The 17,195-nt window shown below is 49.5% G+C and overlaps 1 protein-coding gene across 8 annotated transcripts in view; it reads left to right on the plus strand.

Annotated features, from left to right (window-relative positions):
• The window catches only part of LITAF (lipopolysaccharide induced TNF factor), a 45,837-nt gene that overhangs the window by 15,718 nt on the left and 12,924 nt on the right, over window positions 1-17,195 (plus strand). Inside the window, exon 1 of one of the 8 annotated variants that reach the window (XM_058434060.1) lies at window positions 2,524-2,562. The exons of 6 other annotated variants lie outside the window; for them this stretch is intronic. The gene's annotated coding sequence lies outside the window, so the exon portion shown is untranslated. Of the gene's footprint in view, window positions 1-2,523; window positions 2,563-7,961; window positions 8,038-17,195 lie in introns of those variants that run through there. One more of the 8 variants, XM_058434059.1, reaches the window with a different exon arrangement.

The following is a 17,195-nucleotide window of genomic DNA, read 5'->3' on the forward strand; positions in this document are numbered from 1 at the left end:
AATATTGCATTCTACTTACTGGTTCAGCATCTCTAATCCAAAAATCCAAATTCCAGAATGATCCGATGAGCATTTCCTTTGAGCATCATGTCTGTGTTCAAAAAGTTTCAGATTTTTGATTTTCACATTTGGGATAATCAACCTGTAGATTTCAATTTATTTATTTATTTATTTATTTTTTTTTTTCTTTTGTTTGTGAGACGGAGTCTCGCTCTGTCGCCCAGGCTGGAGTGCAGTGGCGCAATCTCGGCTCACTGCAAGCTCCGCCTCCCGGGTTCACACCATTCTCCTGCCTCAGCCTCTCCGAGTAGCTGGGACTACAGGCGCCCGCCACCACGCCCGGCTAATTTTTTGTATTTTTAGTAGAGACGGGGTTTCATCGTGGTGGTCTCGATCTCCTGACCTCGTGATCCACCCGCCTCAACTTCCCAAAGTGCTGGGATTACAAGCGTGAGCCACCGCGCCCGGCCAGATTTCAATTTATTGTATCAAAGGACAGCTTTTCAGAGCTACTCCTGTGTCTGCAGTTTCTCAGAATAATCAGCTTGAAATATGCCAAAGAAATAGATCCTGAGGTGACATATTCTAGTCTCCTACAGTCATATTTTGGGGTGGTGTGTCCTGAGCCCCAACACCTATTTGACTCATTTATAAGTGTGATCCCTGAAGGTATTTAAATAAACTTTTAATTTTGGCATAATTTTTGATTCGCAAGAAAGTTGTGAAGTTAGTACAGGAAGTTCCTCACCCGGTTCCTGGTTCTCTCCATTATTAACATCTTACATCACGCAGTATATTTGTCAAACCAAGAAACTGATGAGGGTATGTTACTGTTCACCAAACTCCAGACTTTATTTGGAGTTCCCAGTTCTACCACTGATGTCCTTTTTTCTGGGCCAGGGTCCTAACCCAGGGTACCACATTGCATTGATATATTTTATTTTATATTTTTTTGCGACAGAGTTTCGCTCTTGTTGCCCAGGCTGCAGTGCAATGGCGCAATCTTAGCCAACTACAGCCTTGGCCTCCCGGGTTCAAGCAACTCTCCTGCCTCAGCCTCCCGAGTAGCTGGGATTACAGGCACACACCACCACACCCAGCTAATTTTTGTATTTTTAGTAGAGATGGGGTTTCCCCATGTTGGCCAGGCTGGTCTCGAACTGCCGACCTCAGGCGATCCACCCGCCTTGTCCTCCCAAAGTGGTGGGATTACAGGCATGAGCCACTGTGTCGGGCCCCACACTGCATTTAGTCATCCTGTCTCCTCAGCCGCCCTGGCTGTGTTAGTTTCTCAGTCTTGCTTTGTTTTTCATAACCTTGACACTTTTTGAAGATCAGGGATTCTGTAGAATTTCCCTCAAATCAGGGTTGTCTGATATTTCTCTCATGATTACACTGGGGTTGTGGGTTCTGGGAGGAGAAGACCACGGAGGTGAAGTGTCCTCATCCTGTCACATCAGAGGGCACATGATATGCACATGACATTCCAGATGTTAATATCAAGGGAGAGAGTAAAGTATTCCTGATGTTAATTAATATCACGAGAGAGAGTGAAAAGGAGATATTTGCCAGATTTTCTCGCTTGTAGTTTACTCTCTTTCCCTTTTCATAGACGGAGTTTTGCTCTTGTTGCCCAGGCTAGAGTGCAATGGTGCGATCTTGGCTCGTTGCAACCTCTGCCTCCTGGGTTCAAGCGATTCTCCTGCCTCAGCCTCCTGAGTAGCTGGGATTACAGGCATGTGCCTGTATATAGACATGTTTCCCCATGTTGGCCAGGCTGGTCTCAAACTCCTGACCTCAGGTTATCCACCTGCCTTGGCCTCCCAAAATGCCAGGATTACAGGCATGAGCCACCATGCCTGGCGACTCTGTTCTTTGAAAGAGAGTCATGGAGTCCAGCCCACACACAGGAGAGGAAAGGGAGAGATTAAGTTCCACCTCCTGCCGTGTGCCATGGCTCATGCCTGTAATCCCAGCACTTTTGGAGGCTGAGGCCGGTGGATTACTTGAAGCCACGAGTTGAAGACCAGCCTGAGCAACATATTGAGACCCCCATCTCTACGGAAAGTTAAAAAAAAAAAATCGCTGGGTGTGGTGGTGCACACCTGTAGCCCCAGCTACTCGGGAGGCTGAGGTGGGAGGATCCCTTGAGCCCAGAAGTTGAAGGCTTCAGTGAGTTACGATCAAGCCACTGCATTCCAGCCTGGAAATAGTGGAATGAGCAAGACCCCATCTCTACAAAAAATAGAAGATTAGCTGGGCTTGTTGATGCACACCTGCAGTCACAACTACTCGAGAGGCTGAGGGAGGAGGATGGCTTGAGCCCAGGAGGCTGAGGCCACAGTAAGCTATGATGGTGCCACTGCACTCCAGCCTGGGTGACAGAGTGAGACCCTGTCTCAAAAAAAGAACATAAAATAAAAGTGCATCCCCTGGAGGGGGAGTATCTACGAATACTGTTTGGAATTTGTCAGTGAGGAAGATTTGTCTTGTCTTATTTTAGACACTTCTTGCCGGGCGCGGTGGCTTACACCTGTAATCCCAGCACTTCGGGAGGCTGAGGTGGGTGGATCACTTGAGGTCAGGAGTTCAAGACCAACCTGGCCAGCATGGTGAAACCTCGTCTCTACTAAAAGTACAAAAAGTAGCCGGGCATGGTGGTGGGTGCCTGTAATCTTGGCTACTCGGGAGGCTGAGGCAGAATTGCTTGAACCTGGGAGGGGGAGGTTGCAGTGAGCCGAGATCGTGCCACTGCACTCCAGCCTGGGCAACAGAGGGAGACTCCGTCTCAAAAAAAAAAAAAAAATAGACACTTCTAATGAGCTGATGCCATAGATACCCTGTCATGGATGGGATAGATGTGCCATATGGGCACAGGAGACCTCAGCTGTGCAAGGATGTCAGATGCACGTGGCTTTCTCAAGGCCTGGTGGGGAAATATAGATCACATCCCTTCCTCTGGGGTGGGCGGAGGGTAACGTAATATGGTCCAGTTAGGGAAATATTAATAGAACCTAACTTGCAGACAGGAAGCAATTAGGATGCAGGAGGAAGGCATATGTCATCAAGGGCTAGATCATGTGGTGTCAGCCAGGGGATGTGAAACAGGCGTGAAAAGCACGTGACAGGCAATGTCCGCCACCACCCTGTTCCCACATTATCCGTAAGTCTTGCTAAAGGCAAGATTGCTGTTTTCTATAATTTCAAAGACAGACAGTTAGACTACCTGCAGTCATCTGGAATTTGGCCAGAACAAAGGAAGTAAGCAAATAGAAGACTCCCAAATAAGGTATATATTTATCATCAAAGCAGATGCCCAAGCCCGTTTGCCTCACTCAGATGAGGCGCCCAAGGCAACTATGAACTCTTACTTTACACAGAGTCCTTGCACGCTCAGCTCTGCTGGTGTCCAAGTCCTCAGAGGCTTTGAAGCAGCAAATTGTGTTGGTGGGACGGAGCTGCCATCAGCCCCATGTTGGACTGTTGGCAGCCTGGGACAGGGTGGAACCACAGATGTAGACACAAGCATTTTTCCTTTCCTTTCTCTTTTTCTCTTTCTCTCTCTCTGTCTCGCTCTTTTTTTTTTTTTTTTGCGGATTGTAAGAAAGCATAGAGGAATATGGGAATTTATTTACTTATTTGCTTGTTTATTTATTTTGAGGCAGTGTCTTGCTCTGTTGCCTAGGCTGGAGTGCAGTGATGCGATCTCAGCTCACTGCAACCTCCACCTCCCAGGTTCAAGCAATTATCATGCCTTAGCCTCTCGAGTAACTGGGACTACAGGCATGCACCACCTTGCCCAGCTAATTTTTGGATTTTTAGCAGAGATGGGGTTTCACCACGTTGGCCAGGCTGGTCTCGAACTCCTGACCTCAAGTGATTCACCCACCTCGGCCTCCCAAAGCACTGGGATTGCAGGCGTGAGCCACCGGGCCCAGCTGGGATTGATTTTAGAAAAAGATTAAGGCTGGGTACAGTGGCTCATGCCTGTAATCCCAACGCTTTGGGAGGATAACTCGAGGCCAGCCTGGGCAACATAGTGAGACCCCGTCTCTACAAAAAATTAAAAATGAAAAAAACTAGCTAATCATGGTGGCGTGTGCCTGGAGTCCCAGCTGCTCGAGAGGCTGAAGTGGGAGGATCACTTGAACCCAGGAGTTCGAGGCTGTAGTAAGCTATGATTGCACACTGCACTGCAGCCTTGGCAACACAGCGAGACCCAGATTGTAAAACAAAGTTCAGTTTAAGAAAGAAAAAAGAAAAGTAAAAGGTTAAGATACTTTTTTCGGGGGAATGTTTACAGAGGCTATGGGTCAGAATGAAGCAACACCAGAAGCTGTGGAGACTGGGGTTTCTGCTGTGTTTCGACGTGGTTTTTTGTGTTCTCGGGAGAAGACACCCTTGGCCGTGGGCCGTGAGACCTTTGATGTGTGTTTACGCTGACGGCGAGTTGTTGGGATGGCTTCTGCGGTGGGTGGTTCTCTTGGTATTCTCGGTTTTGAAGCTTATTTTTAGACTCTGAACTCTCCTTCTTGGCAGGAGTTGAATCCCTCTGGGGGTTTTCAAGTTGTTCTTGGACTGCTGGGTTTTGAAATAGAAGCCCCTTTGGTGGGGTCCCCCATAAACCCAGGCGCTGGGGCACACCTTGTGGTGTGAAGGCTCCTGTAACACGACCTCACTCTCCTGGCCCCGCACTGCTCACCTGCCCCACGGGACACAGGTTCATGGTTTCTGGGTGTCTGTCCCCGCTGTACCCAGATCTGCCCCCTTGCCCTTGTCCCCAGATCCTCCACTCGCTCCTAGGAACTGTACCCCTCCCCAAAAAAAAAAAAACTATACCCAGTCTCCCCTTCATATCTCTCACACATCTGCCCCGTTGGTTGACTTTGCCTCCCTATATAGGTCCCATAAGGCCGGCAAGGGAGGGTCCACATCTGCCAATCCCTTGTCCACCATTGGTCTTTAGAACCTCCTGGAGGAAAACTGGATCATAGTGTAACATGAAAAAAAAGAACTTTAGTTCAGGTGCAGTGGCTCACGCCTGTAATCCCAGCACTTTGGGAGGCCGAGGTGGGCAGATCACTTGATGTCAGGAGGTCGAGACCAGCCTGGCCAACACGGTGAAACCCTGTCTCTACTAAAAATAAAAAAATTAGCTGAGCGTGGTGGCATGAATCCGTAATCCCAACTATTTGGGAGGCTGAGGCGAGGGAATCGCTTGAATCCGGGAGGCAGAGGTTGCAGTGAGCCAAGGTCGTGCCACTGTATTCCAGCCTGGGCCACAGAGTGAGACTCTGTCTCAAAAAAGAGAAAAAAGAACTTTATATTGACAAATAGGGTGTTGTTAGTGCAAATTTTGGGGTTGATACAGCGGGAGTGGTAAAGGGAACATCTTACAAAATGGAAATAATTAGAAGCTTTAATCACTCTGCAAACAGGGAAGGTCCCGGGGCCAGGTGCTGGGCAGGAACACAAAGGGCTGTGGTGACATCATCTTTACCCAGAGGCGGGAAGGACCCGGGAAGGAGGCCTGGGGAGAACAGAGACAGGTTTGCAGAGGAGACTTTCTTTTTTAATTAAAAAAGTATCTATCTTGTAAATATGTAATATTACTATGGCTCAACATACAAAAGACCAGCAAGGGTGTAAAAGCGACCAGTGTTTGTCACACCCCGTCCCCTAGTCCACCTGGTTCCCCTCCCTACAAACACCGACCGTTAAGTTTCTTATGTATGCCTTTGGAGACATTTTATGCATATTATATAAAGAAATACTAGGCCAGGCATATCCCAGCGCTTTGAGAGGCCAAGATGGGAGGATTGCTTGAGCCCAGGAGTTTGAGACAAGCTTGGTCAACAAAGTGAGACCCCGGCTCTACAAAAAATAAAAAAATTAGCTGGGTGTGGTGGTGCACACCTGTAGTCCTAGCTGCTCTGGAAGCTGAGGCAGGAGGATCGCTTGAGCCTGGGAGCTCCAGGCTGCAATGAGCTGTGATCATGCCACTGCACTCCAGCCTGGCCAACCCAGTGGGAACCTGTCTTTAAAAAAACAAAAAAACAAAAAAACGCCGGGCACCTTGGCTCATGCCTGTAATCCCAGCACTTTGGGAGGCCGAGGCGGGAGGATCACTTGAGGTCAGGAGTTTGAGACCAGCCTGGCCAACATGGTGAAACCCCATCTCTACTAAAAAGACAAAAATTAGCTGGGCGTGGTGGTGGGCGCCTGTAATCCCAGCAATTTGGGAGGCTGAGGCAGGAGAGGTGCTTGAACCTGAGAAGCGGAGGTTGCAGTGAGCCGAGATCGCACCACTGCACTCCAGCCTGGGCAACAGAGCGAGACTCCTCAAAAAAAAAAAAAAAAGTATATCTTCTCTCACCATACACAAATGGTGGCCCACTACTAACACTCTCCTGCCTCATTAAACATGATGGTGTATCTTGGTGATGATTGCATTTCCCCAAATAGAACCCTTCCTCATTTCAGTACCTTGCGGGGAGGGACCATCTCTGATTGGTACCTTTGCCTTGCTGGCGGAGTAGGCTTCTGCTGTTAACCAGCAACGCTGTAGTGAATACCCCATGTGCTTGTCATTTTGTCATTTCACCCACATGTGAGGGTTATTGCCAGCACACATTTCTAGAGGAAGAGTTGCTGGACTTGTGCATGTTAAATTTGATTGGCCGTTTCTGTTGCAGGAGCCTCAGTTTATCCGTACCCAGGCTAACTCTGTGTGTGTGTTACCAACATTTTGCTCTTTGCCCGGTGGATGGGTGAAAAATGGTATCATGATATCATGGCATCGGTTATGGGGTTTAAAAAAAATCTTTTATGGCCAGGTGCAGTGGCTCACTCCTGTAACCCCTGGCCTTTGGGAGGCCGAGGCAGGCGGATCGCTTGAGGTCAAGAGTTTGGGACCAGCCTGGGCAACATAGTGAGACCCCATCTCTACCAAAAATACAAAAAGATAGCCAGGCATAGTGGTGCATGCCTGTAGTCCCAGCTACTCAGGAGGCTGAGGCATGAGAATTGCTTGAACCTGGGAGGCAGAGGTTGCAGTGAGCTGAGATTGCGCCACTGCATGCCAGCTTGGGTGACAGAGTGAGACCCTGTCTCAAAAAAAAAAAAAAAAAGAGCTTGAGATGTGCAGAAAATTGGTACAATTAATACAGAGAGCTCCCATTTACTGTCACCCAGCATCTACTTCCCTGTGGGACACTGGCCGCAACTGCTTCTCTGACACCGCTGCATTACTGTTTACCAAACTCCAGGCTTTATTTGGACATCACGTTTTTCCAACTAAGGCTTTTCTGTGCCGGGGTTCTATGTCGTATTCAGTTGTCACCTCTCTATTCATTGTCCTCTAGTCTCTGACAGTTTCTTGGACTTTCCTGTTTTCCGTGACTTTGACAATTTTGAGGAGTGCTGGCCTGGTGCCCCGTGGCCAGTTTTCTCATGACTACGTGGGGCTGCGGGTTTAGGGGAGGAAGGCCACAGAGGCCCTTCTCACCTCGTCCTGTCAGTCAGCAGGTGTGCGATGTCCCGTCAGCAAGTGTGTGATGTCCCGTCAGCAGGTGTGTGATGTCGTGTGACTTCTCACTGACGATATTCAGCCTGATCATCTGTCTCTGTATGGTTTTAGCTGCATCTCCCTGCTTTTGAGGAGGACTGGAGCATTATCTCATGCATGAGGACTCGGGGTGTTGTCTAGGGGAGGGCTGTGGTCACCTTGATGCGTTTGAGGTTGAGGCGTGGGGGCACCACAAGGGCTTCGTGCAGACCCTGCATCCCTGGGGAGCAGGAAGGGAACAGGAAGCGTGTTGACGTGGAAGGTGGATTTGGAGGAGAGGCAGGTGACTGGAGGGGCTGAGGACCCAGGCCAAGGCAGGAGGGGGATTTTGTTTTGATCTGTTTATTTGTTTGTTTATTTATTTTGAGATAGGGTCTTGCTCTTTCACCCAGGCAGGAGTGCAGTGGCGTGATCACAGCTCACTGCAGCCTCAAACTCCTGGGCTCAAGTGATTCTCCCACCTCAGCTCGGTGAGTAGCTGGGACTACAGGTGCGCACCACGATGGCCAGCTAATTAAAAAAAGAGACAGAGTTTTGCCATTTTACTCAGCTGGTCTTGAACTCCTGGATTCAAGTGATCTCCCCGCCTCACTTCCCAAAGTGCTGGGACTATAGGCATGAGCCACCGTGCTTGGAAAGATTAAACCATTTAGGAGACCTCAGGAAAAGAGCCAGCTGAGAGGGCATGATTGGCAAGAGGGGACGTTGTCTGAGCACAGTCCCTTCCAGAGACCACAGGGCCCACTCCCACGTAGAGATGGCCACATTCACCAGATTGAAGTTTGAGCCAGAGGAGGAGGGCTGCTTCTGAGCCCAGGGCGGGTGGACAGGTGCCTGGGGGTTAAGGTGGGAGGTTGAGGGGGTCTGATCTCTGCCTGGTGCCCCCTGCTGTGGGAGGGGGAAGAGTGCCCATTGAGAATCTGCAGGGCCGGTGGGGAATCTGGGCAACCCAGCTATGAGGGTGGATGGATGAGTTTTCTAACGCATTACGCCGAACTCAGTGGCTCAGGTAACATGAATGTAGTATCTTCCAGCTGTGGAGCCTGAAGTCTGCAGTGGGCTTCACCAGATTAAATTCAATGTGTCGACTGGGCGCGGTGCCTCACGCCTGTAATCCCACCACTCTGGGAGGCCGAGGCAGGCGAATCACCTGAGGTCAAGAGTTTGAGACGTGCCTGGCCAACACAGTGAAACTCCATCTCTACTAAAATACAAAAATTAGCTGGGCATGGTGTTGGGTGCCTGTAATCCCAGATACTCAGAAGGCTGGGGCAGGAGAATCGCTTGAACCCGGGAGGCGGAGGTTGCAGTGAGTTGAGATCGCGCTACTACACTCCAGCCTGGGCGACAGAGTGAGACTTGGACTCAACAACACAAAAAAAATAGCAGTGTCAGCTGGACTGTGCTCCTGGAGGCTCCCGGGGAAAATCCACAGTCTTGCCTTACCCAGCTTCCAGAGGCCGCCTGCATTTCCTAACTTACGGCCCCCTCCTCCGCCTTCAAAGCCAACAGCTTCCTTTTTCTACACTTAAACCCAACAGAGGTCTTGCTCTGTGGCCCAGGCTGGAGTGTAGTGATGCAGCCACGGCTCACGGCAGCCTCAACCCCCCAGACCCCACCCCCCAGCCTCCTTCCACCTCAGCCTCCCAAGTAGCTGGGACGATACATATGCGCTGTCACACCCTGATAATTTTTGTAATTTTTGTAGTGATGCGGTCTCTCTATGTGGCCAGGGCTGGTCTCGAACTCCTCTACCTTTCTCTTATAAGGACCTTTGTGATTACACTGGGTCTACCTGGTTAATCCAGAATAACCCCCTCATCTCAAGATTCTTAATCACATACACAAAGTCTCTCTTTACTACTTAAGGTCACATATTCAGAGCTTCCAGGGATTAGGCTGTGAACAATTTTGGGGCATTATTCTGTCGACCACACTGCGGGTAGGGGTGGGAAAGTCAGACTGTAGGGGATTTAGCCAAACAAGTGAATGTCTACCTGTGAAGCCGTGGAGGTCCTGGGTACAGAACAGGCCCCTGTGGCGGGATGAGGTCTGTGCCTGGGTCCTCCTGCCTCTCGCAGTGAAGCCCCCGTGTGACTGTGGGAAAGTCACCCCCTCCCTGGGTTTTACTCTCCTCTGTAATGTAATGACAGCTGTGTGTTTATATAATAGTAACCTGCTTACCCAATGTTCTAGTATATTTTGCTCACTACATTCTCACAGCAGCCCTCTGAAGTGTAAGTGCTATTGTTGGCCCATTTTCCAGATGAGGAAACCTGAGAGAAATTTGGCAACTCACTCCCGTTTGCACACCCTAGAAGTGGCAGAGTTGGGATTTGAACCAAGGAGCCTGGGTCTTAGAGTTTCTGCTCTTAAAGATTTGACTTGCCTTAAAATTCTGCCATTTTAACTTTTTTTTTTTTTTTTTTTTTTTTTTTGAGACAAAGTCTCGCTCTGTGGCCCAGGCTGGAGTGCAGCAGTACGTCTTTACTCACTGCAATCTCCGCTTCCCAGGTTCAAGCAATTCTCCTGCCTCAGCCTCCCAAGTAGCTGGAATTACATGCAACACCACCACACCTGGCTAATTTTTATATTTTTAGTAAAGACAGAGTTTTGCCATGTTGGCCAGGCTAGTCTCGAACTTCTGACCTCAAGTGATCCATCTGCCTCTGTCTCCCGAAGTGCTGGGATTACAGGTGTGAGCCACCACGCTTGGCCCCATTGTCTTACCTTTCTTTTAGCCCTTTTTATTTCCCTCTTCATGCCCTGCCTGTTCACCATCATCTGTGTCTTCTCTTCACTCTGAGTAACAGTTGGGTATTCAGTTGGCCAGGCCGTACTCCACGCCATTCCTGCTGTCCCTGAGCTATGAGTGACTCTGTGACTCTTGTAAATAACAGGGGGACACACGGAGGTGTTTCTGAAATTTCCATATGTTAAATTATCTTTGTTTGATCCCAGCACTTTGAGAGGCCAAGGCAAGAGGATCACTTGAGGCCAGGAGTTCGAGACCAGCCTGGGTGACATGGCAAGACCTCATCTCTACAAAAAAAACTAAAATTAGCCAGGCATTGTGCTATGTGCCTGTAATCCCAGGTACTTGGGAGGCTGAGGTGGGAGGATCACTTGGGCCCAGGAGTTTGAGCCTGTGGTGAGCTATGTAGGTGCCACTGTACTCTAGCCTGTGCAGTAGAGTGAGACTCCTTCTCAAAAAAAGAAATTTATGTTGGGCACCAGGCAGAGATGAAGTCCAGCCTGTATTATCTCTGAGCTTAGTGGCCTCAGGTTCCCCACCAGGCCAATTCCTGATTTGATTCTGCTCAGAAGCCCCCGCGTCCTGTTCAGTTGCTCAAGGGCAGTTCTCAGCCTTGGTCACTATCCGTCCTACTCCTCCTTCCATTTTGGGCCCTGCCTGCCTGTTGGCCATTTCACCAGAAAGGGATGGGGTCAGGGAGGAAAAAGGCCCTGAGACTCCTTTGACAAGGGTGTCAGGCTGGACACAGTGGCTCATGCCGTAATCCCAGCACTTTGGGAGGCTGAAGTGGGTGGATCACTTGAGGTCAGGAGTTCGAGACCAGCTTGGCCAATATGGTGAAACCCCATCTCGACTAAAAACACAAAAATTAGCTGGGCTTGGTGGCACATGCCTGTAGTCCCAGCTACTCAGGAAGCTGAGGTGAGAGAATCGCTTGAATCTGGGAGGCGGAGGTTGCAGTAAGCCGAGGTCGTGGCACTGCATTCCAGCCTGGGCAACAGAATGAGACTCTATCTCAAAAAAAAAAGACAAGGGTGTACCTTCAGTGTCACAAGCAAGCACTGAAGGTGGAGCACTTACACGGTGGCAACTCCATGTCCCCTTTCTTCTCCACACTTGTTGGCTGGAACTGTTGACGTTGTGACATCTTGGGGTACCAGCAAGTTAGAGACTCAGAATCTGCTTCATACCCGTGAAGAAAGCCAGTGTCATTTCTGGGGAATGGATGACACCTTGTCCCCATTGAACAAGTGGCTTTAGGGCTACCCCAAGGACTAGGTATTAGTGTGGAGTGACAAGTATCTCTGAATTTGATGGGGTGGGGACATTGGGGAGCCTGCTCATGACTCAAGGTTCTGAATGGATAATACAGTGGTAAGAACTACCCTCTCTCTCTCTCTCTCTCTTTTTTTTTTTTTTTTTTGAGACAGGGTCTTGCTCTGTTGCCCAGGCTGGAGTGCAGTGGTGCAAACATGGCTCACTGCAACCTCTGCCTCCCAGGATCAGGTGATCCTCCCCACTGAGCTTCTTAAGTAGCTGGGACTGCAGGTGCATACCACCACTCCTGGCTAATTTTTATCTTTTTTGTAGAGATGGGGTCTCATTGTGTTGCCCAGGCTGGTCTCGAACTCCTGGGCTCATGCCATCCTCCCGCCTCGGGCTTCCAAAGTGCTGGGATTACAGGTGTGAGCCACTGTGCCCTGCTGGAACTACCCTCTTTATTTTTTGAGACAGAGTCTCACTCTGTCGCCCAGGCTGGGGCACAGTGGCATGATCTCAGCTCACTGCAACCTCCGCCTCCTGGTTTGAAGCACGTCTCCTACCTCAGCCACCCACATAGCTGGGATTACAGGGGTGCGTCACCACGCCTGGCTAATTTTTATGTATTTATTAGAGCCGGGTTTCACCATGTTGGCTAGGCTGGTCTTGAACTCCTGACCTCCAGTGATCCGCCCACACCGGCCTCCCAAAATGCTGGGATTACAGGCGTGAGCCACCGTGCCCAGCCTGGAACTACCCTCTTGACATCTTTCCATAGCCGGAACCAGAACTGGAATGGATGCTGGCCCAAACAAGGGGTCTCTTCCGCTGAGTGATGATTCTAGCAGTGCCATAAACTTGCACCAAGGAGAAAAAAATGAACCAACCAGTCTTGAGGTTTGGAGACTGCGGCAGTTTTTCTTTCTGACTTCATCTTGTCCATGTGCACACGCCCCCACACTTCCCTTTCAACCTCTTTCCACCCGTGTTTTTGTTGTTGTTGTTGTTGTTTTGTTTTGTTTTGTTTTTCGAGACAGAGTCTTGCTCTGTTGCCCAGGCTGCAGTGCAGTGGCATGATCTCAGCTCACTGCAATCTCCGTCTCCTGGGCTCAAGCAGTTCTCCTGCCTCAGCCTCCCGAGTAGCTAGGGTTACAGGCGTGTGCCACCACGCCCGGCTAATTTTTGTACTTTTAGTAGAGATGGGGTTTTGCCATGTTGGCCAGGCTGGTCTTGAACTCCTGAGCTCAGGTGATCCGCCTGCCTCGGCCTCCCAAAGTGCTGGGATTACAGGCGTGAGCCACTGCGCCCAGCCTGTCCACCGATGTTTTATCCCAACTTGATCTCCTCCTGCCTGGACATCCTAGGGTGCCCTGTTGAGAAACAACACACTGCCCCCAGGAATCCTGGAGGAAATGAAGGACTCCAGGCTCAATTCAGGGATTCCAGTTCTTGAGCATATTTGGTGATGTGCTGGCATCTGCATCGTAAATCCTCATGTTACCTTGAGCTGAACTGTGAGACCATCTATATGGAGGCTTGTCATTACATAAACATCTTCTTTAACAAACATCGTTTTCTCAGATTCTATGTTAGGGCTATTGGAGTAAGCCCTTCCTGCTTTTTCATGTCTACTCCTAAATCTTTTTTTTTATTAACCCAAGGTAGAGTCTTCCTCTGTCCATGCCCTCCCCCTCCCAGGTTGAATTGCAGTGGCCCTATTATAGCTTACTGCAGCCTCAGCCTCCTGGGCTCAAGTGATCGAGGGATCCTACTATCTCAGCCTCCCAAGTAGCTGGGACTATAGACATGTGCCATCATGCCCAGCTAATTTGTTTGATTGTTAATAGAGATGGGGTCTCACTATGTTGCCCAGGCCAGTCTCGAACTTCTAAGCTCAAGCGATCCTTCTGCCTTGGCCTCCCAAAGTGTTGGGATTTCAGGCATGAGCCACTACATCTGGCCTGCTCCCAAATCTTCATGCCTTTCCAGATGAATCTTGGTGTCCTTTTTTCATACCTAGGTATTACTTTCTACAAACTGTTGAAGTACCGGAGTGAACAACTTGTCCCAGTTTGCCTGAGACTTTCCTAGATTTAGCACCAAAAGTCCTGCATCCAGGGAAAACCCCTCTGTCCAAGGGAGACTGGGACAGTGGGTCACCCTATGAAGCACCCATAACGTTTTGGCCCTCTTTCTAGGTGCTGGGATGCAGATTTTAGTGTCAGTTCCTGCTCTTATGGGGTCTATGACCAGATAGGAAGACAGACAAGTGAAGAAAACTGCCTTATGACAAATACAGCAAACAAACATGAGTTAATAACAGTTGACGCGTACTGAGTGCTTGTGTGTTCCACGTTGCTCTGGGTCCTTTTTGCAAATGGATTCATTTCATCCTCTCCAGAGCCTTATGACGAAGAAACTATCAGTGTGCCCATTTTACAGATGGGAAACCTGAGGCACTAAAGTCATGCCCTGGGGCATGGGGGTGCCTGGAGGAACCCAAGGGGTCTAGCTCCAGAGTCTGTGCCCTTGACCTCTGCACCATATAGAGAGGCTCCAGGAGGAATGAATTCTCCCGGGGGCAAGCCAGAGAGGGCTTCTTGGAGGAGGTGACACGCAAGCTGGGATATGATAAGCGGAATTTGCCAGACCCATCGGGAAGGAGGCAGACAGAAGAAAGCATGCCCATGACATGTTTGGGAACATCCAAGCAAGGCAGGTATGGCGGGAGATGCCACGACAGACTGCGTGGTTGGTAGGGGCACCAGTGCATCCTGGGAATCTTCTCAGTCCCCACAAACCGGGAGCAGGGAGTCACGCTAGTCAAGAGCACGATGAGGAGTGTCAGAAAGACCCACATGGCTTGATTTTAGACAAACAGGGGCCCGGGATGGACTGAACCAAGACCAGCGGCCAACTTAGAGGCTGTTTTAAGGCTTTGACTTGGGATACTGAGATTAGAGATTTCCAGCAATGTCTCCTCCCCGCCCCCGCCCCCCCTGCTTCTTATTGAAGAGAAAGTCACATAAAGATAACCATTTAAAAGTGAGTAATTCAAGGCCAGGCGCGGTGGCCCATGCCTGTAATCCCAGCACCCTGGGAGGCCAAGGCAGGCTGATCACCTGAGGTCGGGAGTTTGAGACCAGCCTGGCCAACACGGTGAAACCAACATGTCTCTACTAAAAAATACAAAAATTAGCCGGGCGTGTTGGCAGGTGCCTGTCATCCCAGCTAGTCGGGAGGCTGAGGCACAAGAATTGCTTGAGCCTGGGAAGCGGAGGTTGCCGTGACCCGAGATCACGCCACCGCGTTCCAGCCTAGGCGACAGAGTGAGACTCTGACTCAAAAAAAAAAAATTATTAATATTATAATTTTTTGTGTAGAGATATGGTCTCACTCTGTCACCCAGGCTGGAGCGCAGTGGTGTGATCACAGCTCACTGTAACCTCGAGCTCCGAGGCTCGAGCATATCCTCCCACCTCAGCTTCCTGAATAGCTGGGACTACAAGTTTGTACAACCATGTCTGGCTAATATATATTTTTTATTTAAAAAAAATTTTTAAAGATTGTCTTTATATATGATTTTGTGACTCTACTTTTTTTTTTCTTCTTTTTGAGACAAGGTCTTTCTCTGTCACCCAGGCTGGAGAGCAGTGGCGTGATCCTAGCTTATTGCAGTCTCAAACTCCTGGGCTCAAGTGATCCTCTTACCTTAGCCTCCAGAGTAGCCAGGACCACAGGCACCTGCCACAACGCCCGGCTAATTTTTGTACCATTTGTAGAGACACGGTCTGAATTTGTTTCCCAGACTGGTCTCAAACTCTTGGGCTCAAGTGATCTGCCCATCTCGGCCTCCCAAAGTGCTGGGATTACAGACAAGATCCAACATGCCTGGGCAAGTACACCTTTCGTTAAGCAAATTGTTGAGAGTTAGAATGAAGAAAACTTTTGGCTAAAAGGGACCCCAAGATATCCCAAGTGGCATATTTATAGATGTGAAAGTGATTCCACAGCTGGGCATGTCAGATCCAAATTCTCCATGGATCAGGAATGCCTCCTTTTCCTTTTCTGTCACCACCGGTCACATTTGGCTACTTAATTTCTGGGCTCCAGTGCAGCATGGAAACGCGAGGCCCTTTGTTCAAAAAGTATTCGAATTTCTTTTCTTTCTTTTTTTTTTGAGATAGAGTCTCGCTCAGTCGCCCAGGCTGGAGCGCAGTGACACGATCTCGGCTCACTGCAGCCTCCATCTCCCAGGTTCACAGTGTGGAGAGGCTGGGCATGGTGGCTCACGCCTGTAATCCCAGCACTTTGGGAGGCTGAGGCAGGAGGATCGCTTGAGCCCAGGAGTTTGTGACCATCCTGGGCAGCATAGCAAGACCCCGTCTCTAAGAAAAATTAAAAAGTTATAGCCAGGCATGGTGACACACATCCGTAGACCCCGCTACTCCAGAGGCTGAGACAGGAGGATTGTTTGAGTCTACGAGTTTCAGGCTGCGGTGAACTATGATCGTGCCACTGTACTCCAGCCTGGGCAACAGAGCGAGACCCTGTTTCTCTCTTTCTCTCTTCTTTTCTCTCTTTTTAAATAAAAGACATTGTGGAGGGTGTGTGTGTGAGTTTAGGGTGAGGGGGACTAATTGCTGTTCTAAGAGTTTCATAGTTGGGGGGGTGATGAGGGGATGGGGAGTGATGAGGAGAGGGATGGTTGGTGGGTGGGCCTCTTATTCCAGGAGATAAGCCAAATTGAAATGAAGGCGCAAAACAAGAAAAACAAAATGGGACTAACCGTGGTGGCATTTCCTGGCCTTGGGGCCTGAGGGAGGGAAGACTGTGAAATTTATTTAGAAAACTTCCAGACCAGCGGTTATGAGTCTTTTTTACTATTCTGGCCTGTTGCTCTTGTTCTTTTCAGAATTATAAATGTGTTTGTCTGGCGTTTGATCTCAAAGCAATGCTCAAAAGAGGCAGTGTCTTGAAATCCCAGAAGATAAGATATGACCACATGAAAGATGGGCTCAATAAAGGGGGAGAGGCGGTGGCCAAGGCCTTCATTTCCAGAAGGAGAAAATGGGGCCCACCCATCCTTTAAAGGTCATCAAAAGAAAGCTCCCGTCCTCCCATCCCCCACACCTGTATGTTGACTCTGTAAAGATGCAGTTTCCTCACTTTGGGAGGAGGGGCCATGGTTTTTGCAGGAATTGCGCTGCTGCTGAATTCAGCCATTGCCTCTTGGGGGTTTAGGATGCCCCAGGACTTGTTTTCCCTCAAAGCATTCCACTGGCAATCACGACCAACCATGCTCCTTGAGGATTTCTGTATGCACTGGCTTTTTCTGGTCTTGTAAGTTTTTATACGAGTCAGTTTTCATCATAAATCCTGGAGGCGGGTCTGGGGCTGTGATGGCGAGTCCTCGACGTTCAACCCGGATGTAGGTCACTCTAGAGCCCAGGGTGCCCCGTCGTTCCCTTTGCTGGAAGTTTCACCAAGGCCAGAAGCAGATGTCAGGGGTTCCCGGGGTCGTCTGGGAGGGATGTCAGCTGACTTCAGGGGCAAGCTGGGACTTCTGCATTTCTGTTCCTGTATGTCAGAGGAAACTAGCAACACGCCTCA

Source organism: Hylobates moloch, unplaced genomic scaffold, assembly GCF_009828535.3.
Source record: "Hylobates moloch isolate HMO894 unplaced genomic scaffold, HMol_V3 SCAFFOLD_23, whole genome shotgun sequence".
NCBI lineage: Eukaryota > Metazoa > Chordata > Mammalia > Primates > Hylobatidae > Hylobates > Hylobates moloch.